General features: G+C 39.0%; 1 long non-coding RNA gene and 1 pseudogene across 3 annotated transcripts; both read right to left on the reverse strand.

Moving 5' to 3' along the window:
- Positions 1-5,962: 5,962 nt before the first annotated feature.
- LOC127665916 (uncharacterized) lies at positions 5,963-15,628 on the reverse strand. Of its 3 annotated transcripts, XR_007973525.1 has the most exons (3): positions 15,513-15,628; positions 8,881-14,147; positions 5,963-7,562 (listed from the first exon to the last, which is right to left on the reverse strand). It is a non-coding gene; the product is annotated as an uncharacterized LOC127665916 (long non-coding RNA). The 3 variants fall into 3 exon arrangements; XR_007973524.1 differs by lacking the exon at positions 15,513-15,628 and having other exon boundaries at positions 5,963-7,221; positions 8,881-14,589; XR_007973523.1 differs by lacking the exon at positions 15,513-15,628 and having other exon boundaries at positions 8,881-14,589.
- Positions 15,629-17,565: 1,937 nt separating this feature from the next.
- Positions 17,566-18,978, reverse strand: LOC127666059 (26S proteasome non-ATPase regulatory subunit 12-like; annotated as a pseudogene).
- Positions 18,979-21,092: the final 2,114 nt, after the last annotated feature.

The following is a 21,092-nucleotide window of genomic DNA, read 5'->3' on the forward strand; positions in this document are numbered from 1 at the left end:
TGCAATCCCACCAGCAGTGGAGGAGTGTTCCTCTTTCTCTACATTCTCACCAGCACCTGCTGTCTCCTGAGTTTTTGATCATAGCCATTATGACTGGTGTGAGGTGAAATCTCAGGGTTGTTTGATTTGCATTTCCCTGATGACTAAGGATGTTAAACATTTCTTTAGGTGCTTCTCAGCCATTCAATATTCCTCAGGTGAAAATTCTTTGTTCAGCTCTGTACCCATTTTTTTTCATAGAGTTATTTGGCTTTCTGGAGTATAACTTCCTGAGTTCTTTGTATATATTGGATATTAGCCCTCTGTCAGATAAAGGGTTGGTAAAGAGCTTTTCCGAATTTGTTAGTTGCCATTTTGTCCTGACCGTGTCCTTTGCCTTACAGAAACTTGGTAATTTTATGAGGTCCTATTTGTCAATTTATGATCTTAGAGCATAAGCTATTGATGTTCTATTCAGGAAAATTTCCGCTGTGCCTATGTGCTCACGGCTCTTCCCCAGTTTCTTTCTAGTAGCTTCAGTGTGTCTGGTTTTATGTGGAGGTCCTTGATCCACTTGGACTTGAGCTTAGTACGATATGGATCATATGCATCGTTTTTTCATGTGAGCCACCAGTTGAACAAACACCATCTATTGAAGAGACTATCTTTTCCCCACTGGATGGTTTTAGCTCCGTTGTCAAAGATCAATTGACCATAGGTGTGTGGGTTCATTTTTGGGTCTTCAATTCTCTTCCATTGATCTGTCACTGTACCAATACCATGCCGTTTTTAACACTATTGCTCTGTAGTACTGCTTGAAGTCCCGGATACTGATTCCCCCAGAAGTTCTTTTACTGTTGAGAATAGTTTTAGCCATCCTGGGTTTTTTGTTATTCCAGATGAATTTGAGAATTGCTCTTTTTAACTCTGTGAAGAACTTAGTTGGGACTTTGATGGGGATTGCATTGAATCTGTAGATTGGTTTTGGCAAGATGTCCCTTTTTACTATATTAATCCTGCTAATCCATGAACATGGGAGATCTTTCCATCTTCTGAGGTCTTCTTCGATTTCTTTCTTCAGAGACTTGAAGTTCTTGTCATACAGATCTTTCACATGTTTGGTTAGAGTCACACCAAGATACTGTATATTGTTTGTGACTATTGTGAAGGGTGTCGTTTCCCTAATTCTTTCTCAGCCTGTTTTTCCTTTGAGCATAGGAAGGCTACTGGTTTGTTTGACTTAATTTTATATTTGGTCTGTTTGCTGAAGTTGTTTATCAGCTGTAGAAGTTCTCTGGTGCAGTTTTTGGGTTGCTTAAGTATATTATCATATCATCAGCAAATAGTGATAATTTGACTTCTTTCTTTCCAATTTGTATCTGTTGACCTCCCTTTGTTCTAATTGCTGTATCTAGAACTTCAAGTACTATATTGAATAAATATGGAGAGAGGGGGCAGCCTTGTCTAGTGCCTGATTTTAGTGGAATTGCTTCAAGTTTCTCTCCATTTAGTTTGATGTTGGCTACTGGTTTGTTGTATATTGCTTTTGCTATGTTTAGTTATGGGCTGTGAATTCCTGTTCTTTCTAAGACTTTTAACATGAAAGGATGCTGAATTTTGTTAAATGCTTTTTCAGCATCTAATAAAATGTCTGTGTGATTTGTTTTTTTTGAGTTTGTTTATGTAGTGGATTACATTGATGGATTTCCGCATATTGAACCATCCCTGCATCCCTGGGATGAAACCTACTTGATCATGGTGAAAGATTGTTTTGATGTGTTCTTGGATTAGGTTGGCAAGAATTTTATTGAGTATTTTTGCATCAATATTGATAAGGGAAATTGGTCTTACATTCTCTTTCTTTGGTGGATCTTTGTGTGGTTTTGGTATCAGTGAAATTGTGGCTTCATAGAACAAGTTGGTTAGTGTTCTTTCTGTTTCTATTTTGTGGAATAGTTTGAAGAGTATTGGTGTTAGGTCTTCTTTGAAGGTCTAATAGAATGCTGCACTGAAACCATCTGCTCCTGCTCCTGTGCTTTTTTTTTTTATTTTATTTTTATTTTTTATTTTATTTTATTTTTTTTTTGATTGGGAGACTTTCCATGACTGCTTCTATTTCTTTAGGAGTTATGGGACTGTTTAGATGGTGTATCAGATCCTGATTTGGTATTTGGTATCTGTCCAGAAAATTGTCCATTTCATCCATATTTTCCAGTTGTGTTGAATATAGGCTTTGTAGTAGGATCTGATAATTTTTTGAATTTCCTCAATTTCTGTTGTTATATCTCCCTTTTCATTTCCGATTTTGTTAATTTGGTTACTGTCTCTGTGCCCTCTGGTTAGTCTGCATAAAGGTTTATCTATCTTGTTGATTTTTTTCAAAGAACCAGATCCTAGTTTTGTTGATTCTTTATATAGTTCTTTCTGTTTCTACTTGGTTGATTTCAGCCCTGAGTTTGGTAATTTCCTGCCTTCTACTCCTCTTGGGTGTTTTAGTTTCTTTCTGTTCTAAAGCTTTCAGGTGTGCTGTTAAGCTGCTAGTGTATGCTCTCCCCAGCTTCTTTTTGGAGGTGCTCAGAGCTATGAGTTTTCCTCTTTCCTTTCCTTTCATTATGTCCCATAAATTTGGGTATGTTGTGCCTTCATTTTCCTTAAGTTCTAAAAAGTCTTTGATTTCTTTCCTTATTTCTTCCTTGACCAAGGTATCATTGAGTAGATTTTTGTTCAACTTCCATGTGTATGTGGGCTTTCTGTTGTTTTTATTGCTATTGAAGACCACCCTTATGCCATAGTGAACTGATAGGAGGAATGGGATTAATTCTATCTCTTATATCTGTTGAGATCTGTTTTATGACCAATTATATGGTCAGTTTTGGAGAAGGTACCATGAGATGCTGAGAAGAAGGTATATTCTTTTAATTTAGGATGAAATGTTCTATCGATATCCATTAAGTCCATTTGGTTCAAAACTTCTGTTAGTTTCACTGTGTCTCTATTTAGTTTGTGTTTTCCTGATCTGTCCATTGAGGAGAGTGGGGTGTTGAAGTCACAGACAATTATTGTGTAAGGTGCAATGTGTGCTTTAAGCTTTAGTAAAGTTTCTTTTATGAGTGAGGGTGCCCTTGTATTTGGAGCATAGATGTTCAAAATTGAGACTTCTTGGTAGATTTTTCCTTTGATGTGTATAAATATCTTTCTGTGTCTTTTTTGATGACTTTTGGTGAAAGTCTATTTTATTGGATATTAGAACGGCTACTTCACCTTGTTTCCTGGGACATTTGCTTAGAAAATTATTTTCCAGCCTTTTACTTTGAGGTAGTGATTGTGTTTGGCACTTAGATGCATTTTCTATATGCAGCAAAATATTGGGTCCTGTTTGCCTATCCAGTCTTTTAGTCTATGTCTTTTTGGGGGGAAATTGAGTCCATTGATGTTATGAGATATTAAGGAATAGTGATTGTTGCTTTCTGTTATTTTTGATGCAATTTTTACGTTTGTGTGGTTATCTTCTTTTGGGTTTGTTGAAAGAAGATTAATTTTTGCTTTTTCTAGCATGTAGTTTCCCTCCTTTTGTTGGTGTTTTCCATTCATTATCCTTTGAAGGGCTGGATTTGTGGAAAGATATTGTGTAAATTTGTTTTTGTCATGGAATAACTTGGTTTCTCCATTTATAGTAACTGACAGAATTGCTGGGTATAGTACCCTGGGTTGACATTTGTATTCCTTTAGGGTCTGTATGACATCTGCCTAGGCTCTTCTGGCTTTTGTAGTCTCTGGTGTGAAGTCTGGTGTAATTCTGGTAGGTCTACCTTTATATATTACTTGACCTTTTACCCTTACTTCTTTTAATATTCTTTCTTTATTTAGTGCATTTGGTGTTTTAGTTATTATGTGACGGGAGGAATTTCTTTTCTGGTCAAATCTATTTGGAGTTCTGTAGAATTCTTGTATGTTCATGGGCATCTCTTTCTTTAGGTTATAGGAAGGTTTCTTCTATAATTTTGTTGAAGACTTTGATTGGCCCTTTAAGTAAATCTTTGCTCTTTTCTATACCTATAATCCTTAGGTTTGGCCTTCTCATTTTGTCCTGGGTCAGGAGCTTTTTGCATTTTGCATTTTCTTTGACTGTTGTCTCAGTGTGTTCTATGGTATCGCCTGTATCTGATATTCTCTCTTCTATCTCTTGTACTCTATTGTTGATTCTTGCATCCACGAGTCCTGACTTCTTTCCTAGGTTTTCTATGTCCAGAGTTGTTTCCCTTTGTGATTTCCTTATTGTTTCTACTCCATTTTTAGATCCTGGATGGTTTTGTTGAATTCCTTCATCTGTTTTGCTATGTTTTCCTGTAGTTCTTTAAGGGCTTCTTCCTGTTTACTCTTATAAAATTATGCCTTCTATCAGCTCATGAGCTGTGATTTTAAATCCAAATCTTGGTTTTCTGGTGTATTGGGGCATCCAAGACTTGCTGTTGTGGGTGAATTGGGTTCAGATGGTGCCATGTTGCCTTGATTTCTGTTAGTAACATTCCTATGTTTGCCTTTTGCCATCTGGTTATCTCTGGTGTTAGTTGATCCTGCTGTTTCTCGTTGGTGCTTGTCTGTCCTGTGTACCTGCAAGCCTGTCTCAGCACCCCTGGGTGACTGGCTCTCCCCTGGCACAGAGTGCTGTGGCGCTGCCCAGCTTCTGGGTGCAGGTGGGGTCCTGGAGGACCGTGTCCCAAGTGATCTTACACTCAGGTGTTCTCTGAGTTCCCAACTGCACCCATCTGTTCAGTCACAGGAGCAAGGATCAAGGCCTCACCTCAATTATACCAAACTAGCTACTGGTTAAAGAAAATGCCCACACTTCAGCTACCGACAAAATATTGTCCAGAAAGAACAAATGGATGCAGGAAAGTCTTTTGTCAAGCTCTGCCAAGATGGGGTATGTGTTGCTTGCAATTCTAACCAAGACTCCTGGGGGCAGGAGTAAGAAGGTGCAGAGTCAATGACACAGACTCCAGGAGTTGGGCAAGTGTCAAAAGCAAACTCAGGAATTGGGCAAACTTTTATACCACCTTCCCAGCATCTCATTGGCTCTCAAGTAGGGAGATAAGATGCTATCTTTCTCTCAATGTCTCCCTCCATCACCTGGTACAGCACTGGCAGTCTCTAGCTGTGCTGGCAGATTCTAGGTTGGCTCAGGAAGTATCAGTGGTATACATACCAGTATTGTGGCTGATCTGCTTGGCTAAGTTCCTCCTACAGGTAAGCAAGTAATTCATAATTCCTGCTTCACAAATTCTGTCAGATATACTGGGCCAGAAGGCTAAAGATGGATGCTCCAACATTATAGAAATAATTCTGGGAAACATTTTAGGCAGCCAACTATGTGTGTCTTTTATATAACCTTAGAAGCTGCTTGTCTGCTTCTAAGGTAATATTTATTCCTTCTTAGGTCTCTGATGAAATTGAAGACTAGATATAATCTCATAATCAAGCTTAATTTCTTAGAATTTAAGAAGATGTCTTAAGTCTAAAAAAGATATTTTTAGGTTGGTAATACAAGTTAGGATAAAATTTGAGTTAAGTACAAGACATACACCAAGATAGAATAGATAATAGAAGATTTTCATTAACTACCAAATACTATGGACATTGTAAATATATCTCATACACAGTTTTCCTAATTGTCTCATAATTGTTACTGTATTTAGTGTATAGTTGAAAGAAAAAGAGCCTTTTATTGGACTAAAAGAGGGAATTGTAGAGAAAAATGCCCTGTGTATTGTTTGGATGCATCATCTGCCAATCAAAGAACCTATGGCCCATAGGAAAGGATAAAATAGAAGGCGGGACATCCAGGGGGCAGAAATAATTCTCAGGTAGAATGAGGTGTGGGAGAACCTCAGGAAGAGGTTCCAGGAACACCCAGGAAGATGTGACGGAAAAAAAATAAAGATGTGACAAGATATACATACGGTTCCAGAGCACAGATAATCAATCACATGGCAGAATACATGGGTTTATTTAAGATGTGAGCTAGTCAGAGAAGAGCCTAGCTATATGGTCACAGTATATACAAATATATTTCAGTCTGGGTCTTATTTCTGGGAGCATGGGGCTGGGTGGAAGAGCCAGACCTGACTTCTACAGACAACTACAATTTAATTGTCTATCCCTCTCTTTTTGAGGTGGTGGGGATGAAGCCTAGAGTCTTGGACATGTACTTGATTCTGAGAAAATCCCCAGCCTCTCTATTTTTTAATATTAATTACTACAGTGTCATAAACCTACTTTATGGAGTGTTTGTGGTTTAAGTCCCACCAGAAACACTCACTTCCAAAAAGTAATAAACATACTATCATCAGACTCTAGTGTTATTTGTGATATGTAGAACAACGTCTATAACTAGCTTCCTGTCTAAGAATATCTTACATCAGTACTTCGGAAAACCCTTCATTCAATTGGAAAGAGTATATGTTGCCTAAACATTTCCTACTTGAGACTCCTTTCCACCAGAAAAATTTTTTTATATTACCTAAGTGCATTATGTTTTATGTATATAGATATACAAAGCAAATGCTTCCTGATAAATACCAAAGAAACGTATTTTAAGGTGAATTTGGGTCTATATACGTGTTTACTATTTATTATAGATAAAATGAATCACATATTAAAGATATGGCTATGTTTAGTTATTTTTAAGAAATAAATATTGACTAAATATTTGAAAGTGAAAGACATAGAGTGCCTTCGCATTTGCCAGAGTTGATTGATAGTTTGATTTATATAATCATTAGTGCTCAGAAAGCTGCTTTGTATAAATGCATAACACAAAATGGAGAAAGTATGTTTTACAGCTGTTTCAGAAATTATTGGAAACAATTCTGCCCTCATTTCAAACCAAAGTTCAGTGAATGATTTTTAATGAAACTAAGTTCAGCTACCAAACAGCAATTTTAACCAATCATGCAGTTTATTTTAAAATTAACTTAACTAATCAGCTAATCTAATTAGTTCATTAATTATATTTATTTAATTTTGATACAAGGTCTCATTTTGTTCATTCGGACCTTGTCAAGCTCTCTTTGTAGGGGAGCATGGCCTTGGAACTCGGATCTGTCGTCCTCTTTAGTTCATGAGAATGGCGCTCACAGGCCTGTGTCATCACAGCTTGTTGGTGTAGCTGGGACTTCAGTCAAACTGGGCAATGCTGGGTGAGTCCTCTGTCACGTGAGCAATGTTCCCAGCACCAAACACCTATTTTAAAATATGACATTTGAACATGATACAATCTAGAGATACGCTAATCTGTTATTAATGTGCTGAACAATGATAAGAAAATGTGAAGTCTTCGTTTTCGAACACTGAGCCATTATATTCCTGTGAGAACAGAAAACTGTATGCACAGCAAAATATAACAGTTCGTAATACACAATAGCCTAGAATCTTAGCCAAAATGTCATTTTTCCAGAAATATCTTATTGGACCTTCCCATCCAGTCACGTGGTTCCGCGTGGCATGGCCGCTCACATTTAAAGAAGCCTTAGTCTGAGGGGAAACCTGACAGGAATGCTCACTTGGTCCTGCAGGCTTAGTGGCTAACAAGTGGAACAGAGAAAGAGAAAAAGATCTGTGAGAAATGTTTGCATCATAAAAAAGTTTGTATCATATAAGTAAGCAAATGATTACAGGGAAACAAAGGCATCAGTAGAGTAATAAGACGAGTATTTACACAGCAGCATAGGACAGATTGTGTTGATCCTTTGATATCTTCAAGCACAGGTTTACTTGGGGGATTTTCCTTTTGTAGACTTTCAAGCTCTTTTTTCTCTCTTTCCTTCCTTCCTTCTCTCCTCCTTCCCTCTCTTCCTTTCTTTTCTTTCTTTTTTGGGTGTGTGTGTGTGTGTGGGGGGGGTTATGTTCTTTCCTGCCACAGTTTGACTAGGTTTCTAGGCTTTGCATATGAGAAAAACCATATAATTTATCGTCCTGAGATTGGCTTTTATCCCACTTAACATCATGTTAAGTGGGACATGTTTTCATCTGTTTTCTTGTTTATGTCATGATTTACTTTTATTGCTGCATAAAATTCCAATGTGTATGTACCTTGCTTTCTTTATGCATTTATCTCTTGATGGACATCTAAGCTGAATTTATTTTCTAGCTATTGTGAATAGTGCAGTTATCTTTGTAGTATATTGATTCTGATTCCATATGGGTGTATAGTCAAGTGGTAAAGCTGTGGCCCGGAGAGAAAATGGATGTGGCGGAGATCTGCTTGACATCAGACATGTAGCCGTGGGTGAGATGGCCTCCATTGGGCAGGTCCAACGCCATGATTCGATCATGAGGCTGCAGAAGGGCCGTGTAGGCAGCTGGATTGATCAGGGACCCCGAGTACAGCTGTACATTGAGCACCCCTCCCTCATTTGTGCAGGTCAAAGGCTTCCAAGGCCCAGAGCTCGATCTGGTCCTTGACTTCCGCTCCTCCGTAATATCTCCTGCCAGGGTAACCCTCCGAGTACTTGTTGAGACAGGACCCCAGGGCCTCTAACGCAGCTGAGCTGCAGAAGTTCTCTGAGGCTATTAGCTCCAGGCCACGACACTGTCTGTCCTCCCTCTGCAGAAACTCCCACATCTCAGGGTCACTGTCTGATGAAGTCCCCTGGCCTGTCCAGCATCCAGCTGTTTCCCCATCCTGCGACTGGACCACGTTGCTGTGCTGAGCCCTGGCGGCCATGCAGACCAACTGACTACTTTACCGAGTAGTCCGAAGCAAAGAGTAAGGTACCAGCACCACCAGAGGCCACAGGAAAACCAGCCAGTAACTCTGTGTTGGTGTAGTGTGATGCTTCTTATAATTAAAAACAATAATTAAAGAGTTACTTATTATATTAAATATAATTAAAAATTTACTTTCTCGTAAGAGAGGGAACGGGAAGGTCAGGTGGCTTCCTCGGGTTTACAGCTTATTCGGAGGAACTCCAGTATTCCCTGCTTGAGAGAGTACTCCTCCTCGGTCTCAGTCTGCGGAGTGGCAAAGACCCTAGGTTACTTTGAAGCTATGAGCAGAATCCTCATTTCTCTACAGTTTCCTCATTTTTTATTTTTCATTTAGCTTCGAAAAGATTTTGCTATAAGTTACTTACTTGCGAAGTGTGTTTACAGAAGCAACACTTGTAAATAGCCAATCCTAAAATGGTAATTAAGACAATGCTAATACGTAACAGGGCACGAGCCACACTCTGTAGTAAACTTCTAGAATCCATTCCAGACTATTTATCAGCTAGGATTTTAGCAATATCAGATGCATTGTCAGATGGAAATTCCTTTTTGAATGTGTCCAGCGCTTGGTATTGTAATTGTTCAAAATTCTTTCTAACAGTAGAATTTTCTTTCAAATGTAGTTGAATCTTTTCCCCATCTTGAAAACTGGCATTATATTGAAAATTAGTAGCACAAAATGTAGTAGAATTCCAATCTCAATTTAACTGCAGCTGTTGTTGCACTCTCAAATATTTTTAACCTAACCAGGATACAGATAGCTTTAAGGCATCTGTAAATGCTGCAATACTTCTGTTTGCAGCCTCACATGGATGTCCACCTGATGAATCCACAATTAATGAAAACTGTTATGCCATTATTCTACAAAATGTTTAGTTTGCAAAAAAGTATGCAAAGTAACGCCAGCTCCTGAGGTTCTAGAAGCCACAGCAATAAGACTTTGAAATGACGACAACGGGGCTAGGAAGATGGCTCAGCAGTTAAGAGCACTGACTGCTCTTCCGGAGGCACTGAGTTCAAATCCCAGCAATCACATGGTGGCTCACAACCATCCATAATGAGATCTGATGCCCTCTTCTGGAGTGTCTGTAGACAGTTACAGTGTACTCACATATAATAAATAAATACATCTTTAAAAAAATAAAGAAAGAAATGACAGCAACAATGATCCCTGACATATGCTTTATTCTTGTTAAGATTTTATCAAGGAATTCAAGAGGTGCCATACATTGACTACATTGTTTTGAATATGAAGTAAAATTAAACAATATGTTATTACTGATGCAAGAATAAACCTACAGTTAACACGTGTAATTTCCTAATATGAAAAATTAAATTTTTCAATAAGCATTAAGTAAGGCAAAGCTACATAAGCAGAAATATATTTCATATATGTTGTACAACTATAATTAGAAGCAGAATGTGCACTCCCGGTAAATAAGCCACAGCTTGAATGGGCAGTTCTTCATCAGTAGGATCTGCACCTCACTGCTGCTTTGATCCTCAGCCTCGCAGCCTCTCTGAATCCACCTTCCTAGCAACCAGAGTTGTTGTCCATCCTGAAAATTACAAGACCACACCCTTTCCCTCAAACTAGCAACATTCCTTTTTGCCATTCTACATCAGCAGTTATCCTAACCCAGACTTTTTGTAAATGAAAACTTTCTGAATTTGATTTTGAATCAAAATGTTCTTCTGCCTTAGAAAGTATATCCCCTTGAGGTAAATTAAGGAAATTAAGCATTAAATCTTGATGAGTAAGGGTTCCAGGTGAAGCTTGCAATTGCTTATAGAGAAACATAAAAGGTTCATCTATTTTTCCTCCTTTGTTGTTTTTTTTTTTTTAATTTGTTTTAAAGTGAGCTCTTTCCAGTATTGTTGTCCTTGAGGATTATATTCTATTCCTGTTATAGCTTTAATTTCAAAATACATACAAAATTGCTTAAATTTATAAGATTTTAAAGCTGGACCATTATTTGCTTTAATAAATATAGCAATTTCCATACTAGCAAAAGCTTCAGTTAAATGCTTCATTACATGATTAGCAGTTTCTCCAGTAAGTGGTGTACCCCATATAAATTTAGAATATGTATTAACAGATACATGCCCATAACAATATCTTCCAAATTCAGGTATGTGAGTGACAACCATTTGTCAAATCTCATTGACTTGCGTTCCCGAGGATCAACTCCATTTGGGACCATGAGAATATGCATAGGTTTACAAATGGGACACTGTGAGATGATAGCCTTAGCTTGCTGATAAGGAATTTTATATTGTATATGTAATTTGTTAGCATTAGTATGTAAAGCCTTATGCTCATCTTCTGCAGAAACAAAAGTAACCAAATAATCCACATATTAATTTCCTTTAGAAATGAATCCAGGCAACTTAGTATGAGCTCTAATATGAGTAACAGATGTTCTGCAATTACAAGTTCTCAATTCATTTTGCAACCTCAGAAAAGTGTTCTCAATGGCTCTTTATAATTAGAAATAACTGAAATATAAATCTGTTTTTACAATCTCTACAACGTAAGCTGAGTCTACCTCTAAATTAATATCTCGTGGACACTTTTGAAAAGTTCTAGTTACAGCTTACAGCTCATTTTGCTGAACAGAAGTATATTTGGCCAGAAAAACTTGAAAATCAGAAAGAGTCCAAAAAGCACTTTTAATTTCTGACCCATCTGTAAAAATTGTGAGAACACATAATAATGATTTTTGAGCCATGACATCATTTATCACAAATACATTTTTCTTTAAAAAGTCTGATAATTTACTTTTTGGCAAATGATACTTAAATTGACTCAAAAATGTATTAAAGTTATCAGCAATGACTTACTCACAGCATACAAATACTCTACTTTATCTTTACAGGAAATATAATAGAAGCACAGTCATACCCATTTATTTACATACTTCTTTTATGACCCATTTGTATCAATACAGATAGTATATCTTCAAAAGTAGTTAAAGTTTTAGAAAAAGTATGCCTAGTATAAATCAATTCTAAAGGATGGCCTTTTTGAGCCAACATTAGATGGAGGTTTAAATGCTAGTCAAAGGCTGGACAATGAAACATTCATTAAAAAAATAATCTGCTTAGCTAATCCAGATGAAATACAGGGAACAATCACATCAGCCTTCAGCAATTCCAGAGGTGAACAGCTCCACAGCTAATCCCTGGATGGAGTCTGTCAGCCAGGTGAAAATCTGCTCAGACAAATATAGACTAGGAACAGAAATCAAAATTGTCTAACAATTATGGAATGTAAGAAATCCCAAGACCAAGAAAAAAATATTGTTTTCAAGAACAGGCAGATATGCTTATCTGGAATCCATTTGATCTATGATTGGTGAATCCAAGTTTCAGGGCTATTAATTCCTTGAAGCTTATATTTACAAAACTTTAGTTTATAAAAGAATATTCATTAGCATTTATTATTGTATTGAGTCCATAGTTTAGAAATTTAGTTAACAGATGTCTCTTATACACCTATAAATATAGATTGAACAGAAATTTTTTTGCATGATGAGAAGCATCTTTAAGTTTATATTCAGAAAACAAACAAAGAGAAATTAAAATCTTGACCTTGTGGCTGAATTGTAAATTACCAATGTTCCATTAACTTATCAGAACTCCATTAATCAATATTAAAATTCTTGAACTTTGAAATGACAATAGCCCGTGGAGGAAAATTTTTTAGAGCTCCACAGGCTCGTCCCATAAGTCCCTGTCCTTGTGGACATGCGAAATTATGATTATAGCTCATATTTAATTCATATTTTATTATATATGAATTTTATTTAAAGGATATCATTAATATTTAATGTGTACAATTTTCACTGTATATTATGTATACACTAATGTAGAGATCACATTCAGTGTTATAATCTATATTGAATGCATATAGTCTACATTCAAAGTATATAATTAATATTTAATGCATATGACTTATATTTACTGTATATAATACACAATAAGGTATATAACTTATATTCAATGTATATAATTAATATTTAATCTGTATAACATATGTTAGTTTATATAATTTAAATTTGGGGCAAACTGCGTGAAAACCAGGAATGCTAATACTTGACCCATACTGGAGCTGTAAGTCTTCAGTGCTGTGCTGTCCTCTGGTGCTTGCCATGTTGCTCCCTCTCCAGACCATGCTGACTTCTTTCCCTGCTTCCTGTAGCCGCCTTAGCCTCTGCCCTTCCTCTGGAGACACTCCAGCAGCCTGCGACCTCTGTCACAGCTGTGTGCCTCTGTGCCCACCTGCGGAACAGCTTACTTTCATCTCCCTTCTCTCTCTACAGAATTTCTTTGATAGGTTTTTCCTCTCTGAAACTCTTTTTCTCTCTCATTGCTAACTCGAAGTCTTATCTTAACCTTTAAGGTTGCTAAATATATTATCTTCCTCATTTTCCTTTTTATGAGCTCCCTTATCTATATTTTCTGTACTGGTCCTGCAAGTACAAGTAAGGCTGATTATAGGAAGGTTAAAAAATTTATGGGAAAAACGGCTATAGGAAGGTTGCTTTGTGAACACCAGCCCATGACAAGTAAGTATACATCTCATAGCCTAAAGCGCTACCAAAACGAAGGACCACATTAACACAAACTTTATAGGAATTTTCTCCCCTTACCAAACAGCCTTTTCGACATCCCTTTTCATTCTTTGACAATTTTCAGGATCTATACTGAAGGCTTACTGGTAACTTCTAAAAGATTCTAAAAACTTTCTTGCTTATTCTATGATCAAAAATACTAGCTCCTTTTCTCTTTAACTCTGTGCTTTATTAAAGTTATAATTCTCTGTGAACTTAACTTTCTTACTATTCTGTGCTAAGAACTTAACTCTTTACCACTTGTAGCACTTTAACAAATGCTAATATCTGGAAATTAACACATACTACTTAGCAGCTAGGAATTAAGTGAAAAGATTGATTGCTGGTGCTGCTTTAAAGGAAAGAAAAAGAATTAAAATGCTTTACACAGACAAATATACACAGTCACTTATATTTTCAAACATTCATACACCCACATTCTCTCTGGCCAGGCCCAACCTTCAGTCACAATCAACTCCACTTATATTCATACATATTTACATATATACTCATTTACCTGTACATGTGCTTCAGAAGAGAAATCACACATGCTGCAGAAAAGAGATATTAGGAATAGATAGCTTGCCCCCTTTCCCCTGTAATAGGGAAGATTTTTGGTAGGCACCCTGAACAACAAGTTTTTAAGAAAGAAGAGTTTTTCATTTATAACAAGGTTCACTCACCAAAGTTTCTGGCCCTCCTGCAAAACTTCCTTACTCCAGTCCCCGTAAGTGGGTGCCCTTCATCAGTGTCTGGTGTGTTGTCTCCCAAGGGTAGAGCCTCCTTAACAGGACACAGGGGGCACACAGCCATAGTCAGTCCATGTGCACTTTATTCAAACGAGTTTCAACTTCTTTTAAAGGCAAAGCAGAATAAAGATTTCCAGTTTCCGGTTTACACCAGGTGCTGTTTCCCTAGCAACAGCTTATCTTTGTTCAAAGTGACCCAAGCCTCTTTGCAGACTGAGAAATCTGTCAGCAGTCCAACTCTTAGATGAGGTGCTTCTTATAATTACAAACAAAGTTACTTTCTCATGAAAGAGGGAACTCGAAGGCCAGGTGGCTTCCTCAGGTTTACAGCTTTCTTGGCAGAACTCCAGCATTTCCTGCCTGAGAGAGAACACCTCCTCGGTCTGCTCACAGTGACAAAGACCCTAGGTTGTCCTGAAGCTAGCAAGCTGGGAGCAATCTCCTCACAGCATTTCTCTAAAACACACTGTGTTTGGCCTTCTGTGTCTGGATTACCTCACCCACGATGATTTTTTTCCTAGTGCCATTCATTTGCCTGCAGATTCCAGGTTATCTTTTTAAATGGCGGAATAATACCCCATTGTGGAAATGCACTACATTTTCTTTATTCTTCAGTTGAGAGAAATCTAGGTTTTCAGTTTCTCGCTATTATGAATACAGCTTCAATGAGCATTGTTGAGCAAGTGTCCTTGTGGTAGGATGGAGTATCCTTTGGGTATATGCCCAAGGATGGTATAGCTGGAACTTGAGATAGGTTGATTCTCCCTCAACTCTCTAAGAACCCACTATATTGGCTTCTAGAGTGGCTGTACAAGTTTGTACTCCTTCCAGCAATAGAGGAGTGCTCCCGTTATTCCATAACCTTGCCAGCATGATCTGTCGCTTGTGTTATTGATCTTAGGCATTTTGAAAGGTGTAAGATGAAATTTGAAAGCAGTTTTGATTTGCATTCCTCTGATGGCTAATGATGTTGAATATTTAAGTGTTTCTCCGACATCAGAGATTCCTCTGTGGAAAATTCTGTAACCCACCTTTTAATTGGATTGTTTGGTTTGTTGATGTCTATCTGTGATACCATAGGTCTCTCCCACATCATATTTAACCTTTATACGTAGAATAATATGCCCTCACATTTACAGCTAGGGAAACAAAGCAAATCCTTTATACCAGGCCAGTCTCCTGTACCTACCTGATTTTATTCCATCCAAGTAATTTCCAGCCTCTAGATGGAACCTACCCCTACTCTTCTCTCTGACCCCATTTCTTCTGTAACAAACTCAGAACTAACAAAGTAACAAAGAAAGTCCACATGCCCAGATCTCATCACAGAAATATCAACAGTATGAATCAACTCAATATTTTTTCTCCAAAAAAATACCAGTCCCAGATAAATTCTTACCAATGAGAATTATGTAGATAGATACGAGAACACAGGACTTAGAAAAGCAATGTTGAACTATGTAGTATTGAAAGACTCCCGAATCCTGGGAAATCTTCACTCAAGTCTTGGGATAGTATGACACCCCAAAAAATTCACAAGAGACAGTTCTTGATGCAAATACTTGAAGTTTAATTCTCCAGTGCATTGAGCCACGTGTCCGAGCAGCTGCCACTGGGGTTTTTAAAAGAAACACCATAAAAAAAGGGGAGGAGATGCTCAGGCTGTGATCTATGTCACAAGGAAAGGGGAGATCAGTGGCAATTAGTGGCTCAGCAGAAGGTTACAGGTTATCTTGGGCAAACAGAGTTACTCTGAGCTGGGATGGGTCCTTGAAGCAAGCTCCTGTTCTTTGAAGCCAGGAGGGAGTGCTCACCCTGGCAGCTGGAGGGAGTGTGGAGGGAGTGCTATCTTAAGGTTGACAGTTTTCTAAGTTGCACTGTGTCTAGGCTAATTGTTAGTGGTCTCTCAGCATTAGCATTTCTAATAAATCCCGGTGGAGTTGCTTCCCACCTCAGTGGTTTTATTTTCCTGAAACACACACACACACACACACACACACACACACACACACACACACAGCCTTTATATTTTAGTATGCCTTAAACAGCACAGTAGTTGGACTTTGCCTCCATGCTACTAGAATCTACTCCCACTGATAATTGTGAGTTACTAACTAATTTCTATGTTCTATCTTGGCCACCCCTGACTGAATTGAGCCACTCTCTGCGACATGCTTTCCCTACCCCTCAGCCTCTCTATCCTTCACTCTTCTCTTGTGTTCTCTCTCCTTCTTCTCCCCTCCTTGAGGTCCCAAGCCCTGGAAACCTAAAACAGCTACTTTCTTTTCTCTCCAGCTGTTGGCTGCTGGCATCTTAATTACCAATCAGAATTAAATGGAGGCAGGCATAGACAATGTCTTGCAAACAGTTTGGGGGGATGCAATTAGCATTAGAATACAAACAGGCGACCAGACTGCCTCAAAGATTCAAGGAATTTAAAGCAGACACAAAGAAACAGCTCAGTGAAACCAAAGAGGAAGCGCTAAGGAATAATGAATGCTCAGATGATGCCTGAGAAAATACAACACTTATGAAAATGACAGAGATGATTCAGGACTTGAAAATGGAATTCAGTAAAGATATAGAAACATTAAAGACAATGCAGGGATCCTCAAGAAAGAAAGACAGACAGAAAGAAAGGAAATGGGGAAGTTATGTCAGATCAATAGAGTTGAAAATGGTTCTTAGACAGATGATATCAGTAATTAATGTTTGGTCCAATGAACCAATTAGAAAAGTGTTGTTTAATTCTGTCTCTCACCTTGCATAACTATATAACCACATTTACTACCAGCTGGGTTCATGTCTACAGGACATGCCGTGCTAGACATTTATTTTCTGACTTACTAAAATTGTTCTTTCTTTCTTGAGGATCCTTGCATTGTCTATGTTTTTTTTTTAATTCTTTTTATGACACAATCATTTACAAACACTTGTTAATCACCACCCCTATAAGTAGAAACAACTTTAGGAGCTGACATGCACATCCTGTTTTTATTTTTATTTTTTAATTATTTTTAATTTTTTTAAAGATTTATTATATGTAAGTACACTGTAGCTGTTTTCAGACACTCCAGAAGAGGGAATCAGATGTTGTTACGGATGGTTGTGAGTCACCATGTTGTTGCTGGGATTTGAACTCAGGACCTTCGGAAGAGCAGTCAGTGGTCTTAAGCGCTGAGCCATCTCTCCAGCCCACATCCTGTTTTTATTAGGGTGATGTGCCTGTCAGGTGAATAGAAACAAATGGTACAAACACACTCAAGGAAAGCCAAGACACAAACCTTTCTGTCCTCAGACTGGGAAATGTTTTGCAGAACTGGGGAGTGGAAAAGGCAGAGGGGCTTAAGCACATTTACTATCTTAAAATTTTAGAAAAAAAGGTCGGAGAGTAAGGAAAAAAAAAACATGAAAACAGTCTTTGTTTTTTAAAGACTTCCAATTTTGTGTCTTCTAAAATCAACCAGACCCTCATTGTAGATCATGTGTCATCTCCTCGTTGGCTATGAGCTGTGTTGTTTTGTTAACCAGAGACATCAGCGAGTTCAGTTTCTGAGACCAGTCATTTAATAAATTATTTGGATCCCTGGGTCTCTAGAAGTTGATGACTCCAGCCAACCTGTTTACTTTAGCAAAGATGGACTGGTTAATGACTAGATTCGAGAGGAAAGCCTCTGACTCATCCACAGAGAGCTCCAGAAGCCGTGCCGTCCTTTTCATTGCTATCCGAGGGTAGTGCGTGCCCATAGTTCTGATGCTGTGCTCCACGACTCAGTTCTCCAAGTCTTTCCACCTTTTTCCACCTTCTTCTGTAGAGCTGAAAACATCAGTTGATGGGGTCTCAGAGGAGCCCTTTTGTAGCTCCAACCCACACTCCTCAGCAAGTGTGGACCAGTGAGTGCATCAGGTCCATTGTGGTAAAACACTTCAGCAGATCCTTGTATTTGGGAATTTCTTCTAGCTTCTTGTTACTACTTGTCTGGTGAACCAAATCTGACTGCTCATTGTCAAAAGGAGCCAGGATCACGTAGAGAACAACGCCCTTCAGAGCCTGCCATCACTAGTCAGTCTCTGCCTGAATGCAGGGCATGTCGTAGATGGTTCTGTAGCTCTTACAGAACGACAGATAACACCCCCCAGGCTGATCCAGTTGAACCATTAAGTTATAGTATTTCAACTTTAATTTCTCTGTGTTTTCTTCTTGAAAGAATTTGGTATCAATTTTTTTTTTTTTTTTTTTTTTTTTTGCTGATGATCTGTGTGTGGATGTAATCCTTCACAGCTAGGCAAAGTCTCATCTGCTCCAGAATAAACTCCACTTCCTCCTTCTTATCCATGGACCCAGAGGTTTCCACCTGTATCTCTTGAAGGGTGGAGGCATCCTCTTTCACATCACCATTTTGCTCTTTTATAGTTGCTAATCTTTTAAGTCAGCCTAGCATGCTCAGTTTCAATATAAATCTTTCCTTCTGTAACCATCAATCAATCGCAGCTTGACTGGCAGGTCTGAGATCTCCTCCACCTAAGTACAGCACTGCTGAACCATTTTTGGGACTGCTTGTTTTAACTGACTCTATCTTTTTGACAGAAGCGTAGTATTTTCATTAAGTAAGTCCCATTCTTTAGGCTCATAGCACATTTTCACTACTGCAACCAAGATGTGGGATGTGGACACCATGTCAGAGGCAGTCCGCGTCTGCTTTTCTAGAGAGAGAAGGATTTCAATGACTTCTTGAAGCTGTCCTTGGCCAGCTTCTCACACTCAAGCAGGCTCTGTAGTGCACCTCCATCTTCACAATGCACCCATCAGCTCACTCTGAGCTGCCGTCATGGTCCCTGACTAAGAGTCCCCTGCTGTTCCCCAGGTTCAGCCACCACTTGTCACTTGTGCCAGAACAACTTCCCCATTTTCTAAGTTTTGGCAGATCAACATAGCTTCCTCATTTTAGGTCTCTGTGGTTCAGATATAGCTTTCTTAGAACAGGTATGCCGGCCGGACCCACCACTCTCCAGAACTGCCACAGGCTTACTCAATGAAACGGTAACTGTTTCTTTAGGGACATGATTGCAAGTCCCAAAATACCCAGGATTAATGGTCACATCTGGAGGATCAATATGGGCAGAGAGAGGAGAGGAGGGTTTTATTTCTCAAAAGAATATTGAGAAAAACATAGAATCATCCACAGGGCTTTCAGCTTATGAGATCCTTGCTTGCCCATGACTGAAAAAGTAAAACAATTTGTTATTGGTATAGACAGCATAGCAAAGCAAAGAGAGCTAGAAGCACACACAGTCTAGGAAATGAACACAGAGGTCACCAAATTTACCACAGGTTTTTGCAAGGGGGAAGGGTTTTCCAGAGACCTTGCCACGGTAGAATCCCATCAGTGAAACACTTATATGCTGTTCCCTGCAAATGCTGCACGCCAAAACCAAAACCAAAACAAGCCAAGCCCCCAAACCCAAACCAAATGAAACCACAACGATACCCCAATGCTCCCCCCAAACCAAACCAAACCAAACCAAACCAAACCAAACCAAACCAAACCAAACCAAACCAAACCAAACCAAACCAAAAAACCCAAAACATACCTCATCCAAAAGAATTGCAAAGTGTACAATTAGGGAAAATCAAATCAAAACAATCTTGGGATCTCATTGACAATGGTACCGATTAATGGAAAGACAGGCAACAAATGCTAGAGGGCACGTGAAGGAAAGAGCGCCCTCATTCACTCTTGGTGGGATTGCAAATGAGTGTGTCACTGCGGAAATCACTTTGAAGAATTTTCCAAAATTAAAAATACTCTACCATATGACCCAGCTATACCACTTCTTGGCCACTATGGAAGGTTTAGTTGCCGTCTTTGCACCAGGGAGCCAGAGAAGGTGGAGATCTCACCTCTGCTCTCAGAAGTGAAAGCGTTGCTGGGAGATCTGTGCTGTGCTATGCACAGAAGGCTGTGGAGTCTCCCGGTTCCCTGGTGCAAATGGCGGTGACAAGACTTCCGTCCCAGCTGCTCCTGTTTTTTGTTTTTAGATTTATTTATTTTTATTTCATGTGTATGTGTGAGTGCCTGCAGGTATGTCCGTACACTACATACACGCAGTGCTCGAGCCACCGGCACTGTGAGTCACCATGTTAATTTTGGAGACTAAACTTTGGTCCTCTAGAAGATCAGCCAGTGCTCTTAACCTCTGAGCCATCTCTCCAGTCCCATAGCTTATACTCCCCCACCCTTTTATTCCACAGCATAGGAACGGGCCCCACTGGGTTCTAATTTCATCTGTTTGGAAACGCAGGTTCACCTCTTTATGCTTAAATTCTTTTATCATTTATGTTACAGGATAGATTTAAACACAGCCTTGTAAGGATAAACATGGAGATGCTCCTAGGTTGGTGCCAAGATCTCCACTGGCATTGGACCCTCAGTCATAGTTGTCCGCCATCCCCTGGAAGACAAGAGGAGCCCACGCCTTAAGCGTGGCTTTAGAGAAGATCTGCCACCAATTGAAACTGTGAACTTTGGTGGACAATCTGGAGTTGAACTTTAGGAATGTGCTTAGTTTTAAGGCATAGAGAAAAAAATGTCTGGTTTAAAAGAGAAAATAGTGACACAGGGCATAAGATCAATGGAGCAGCTGGGACAGAACTCTTCCTGCTGCCATTGGCACCAGGGAGCCGGGGAAACTCCACAGCCTCCTGTGCATAGCCTACCAGGAGAGAGTGATCTCCCAGCAGCAATTTTACTTCTGAGCACAGAGGTGAGATCTCCATCTTCTCTCTGGAGATCTCCACCTTCTCTCTGGAGCGGAAGAGCTAGGAGCACACAGGGAACATGATCAGTGGAGCAGCTAGGACAGAAGTCTTCCTGCTGCCATTTGTACCAGGGAGCCAGGAGACTCCATGGCCTTCCGTGCACAGTCAGCCAGGAGAGAGTGATCTCTCAGCAGCGCTTTCACTTCTGAGTGCAGAGGT

The sequence above is a fragment of the Apodemus sylvaticus genome, chromosome 15 (genome assembly GCF_947179515.1).
Source record: "Apodemus sylvaticus chromosome 15, mApoSyl1.1, whole genome shotgun sequence".
Lineage (NCBI taxonomy): Eukaryota > Metazoa > Chordata > Mammalia > Rodentia > Muridae > Apodemus > Apodemus sylvaticus.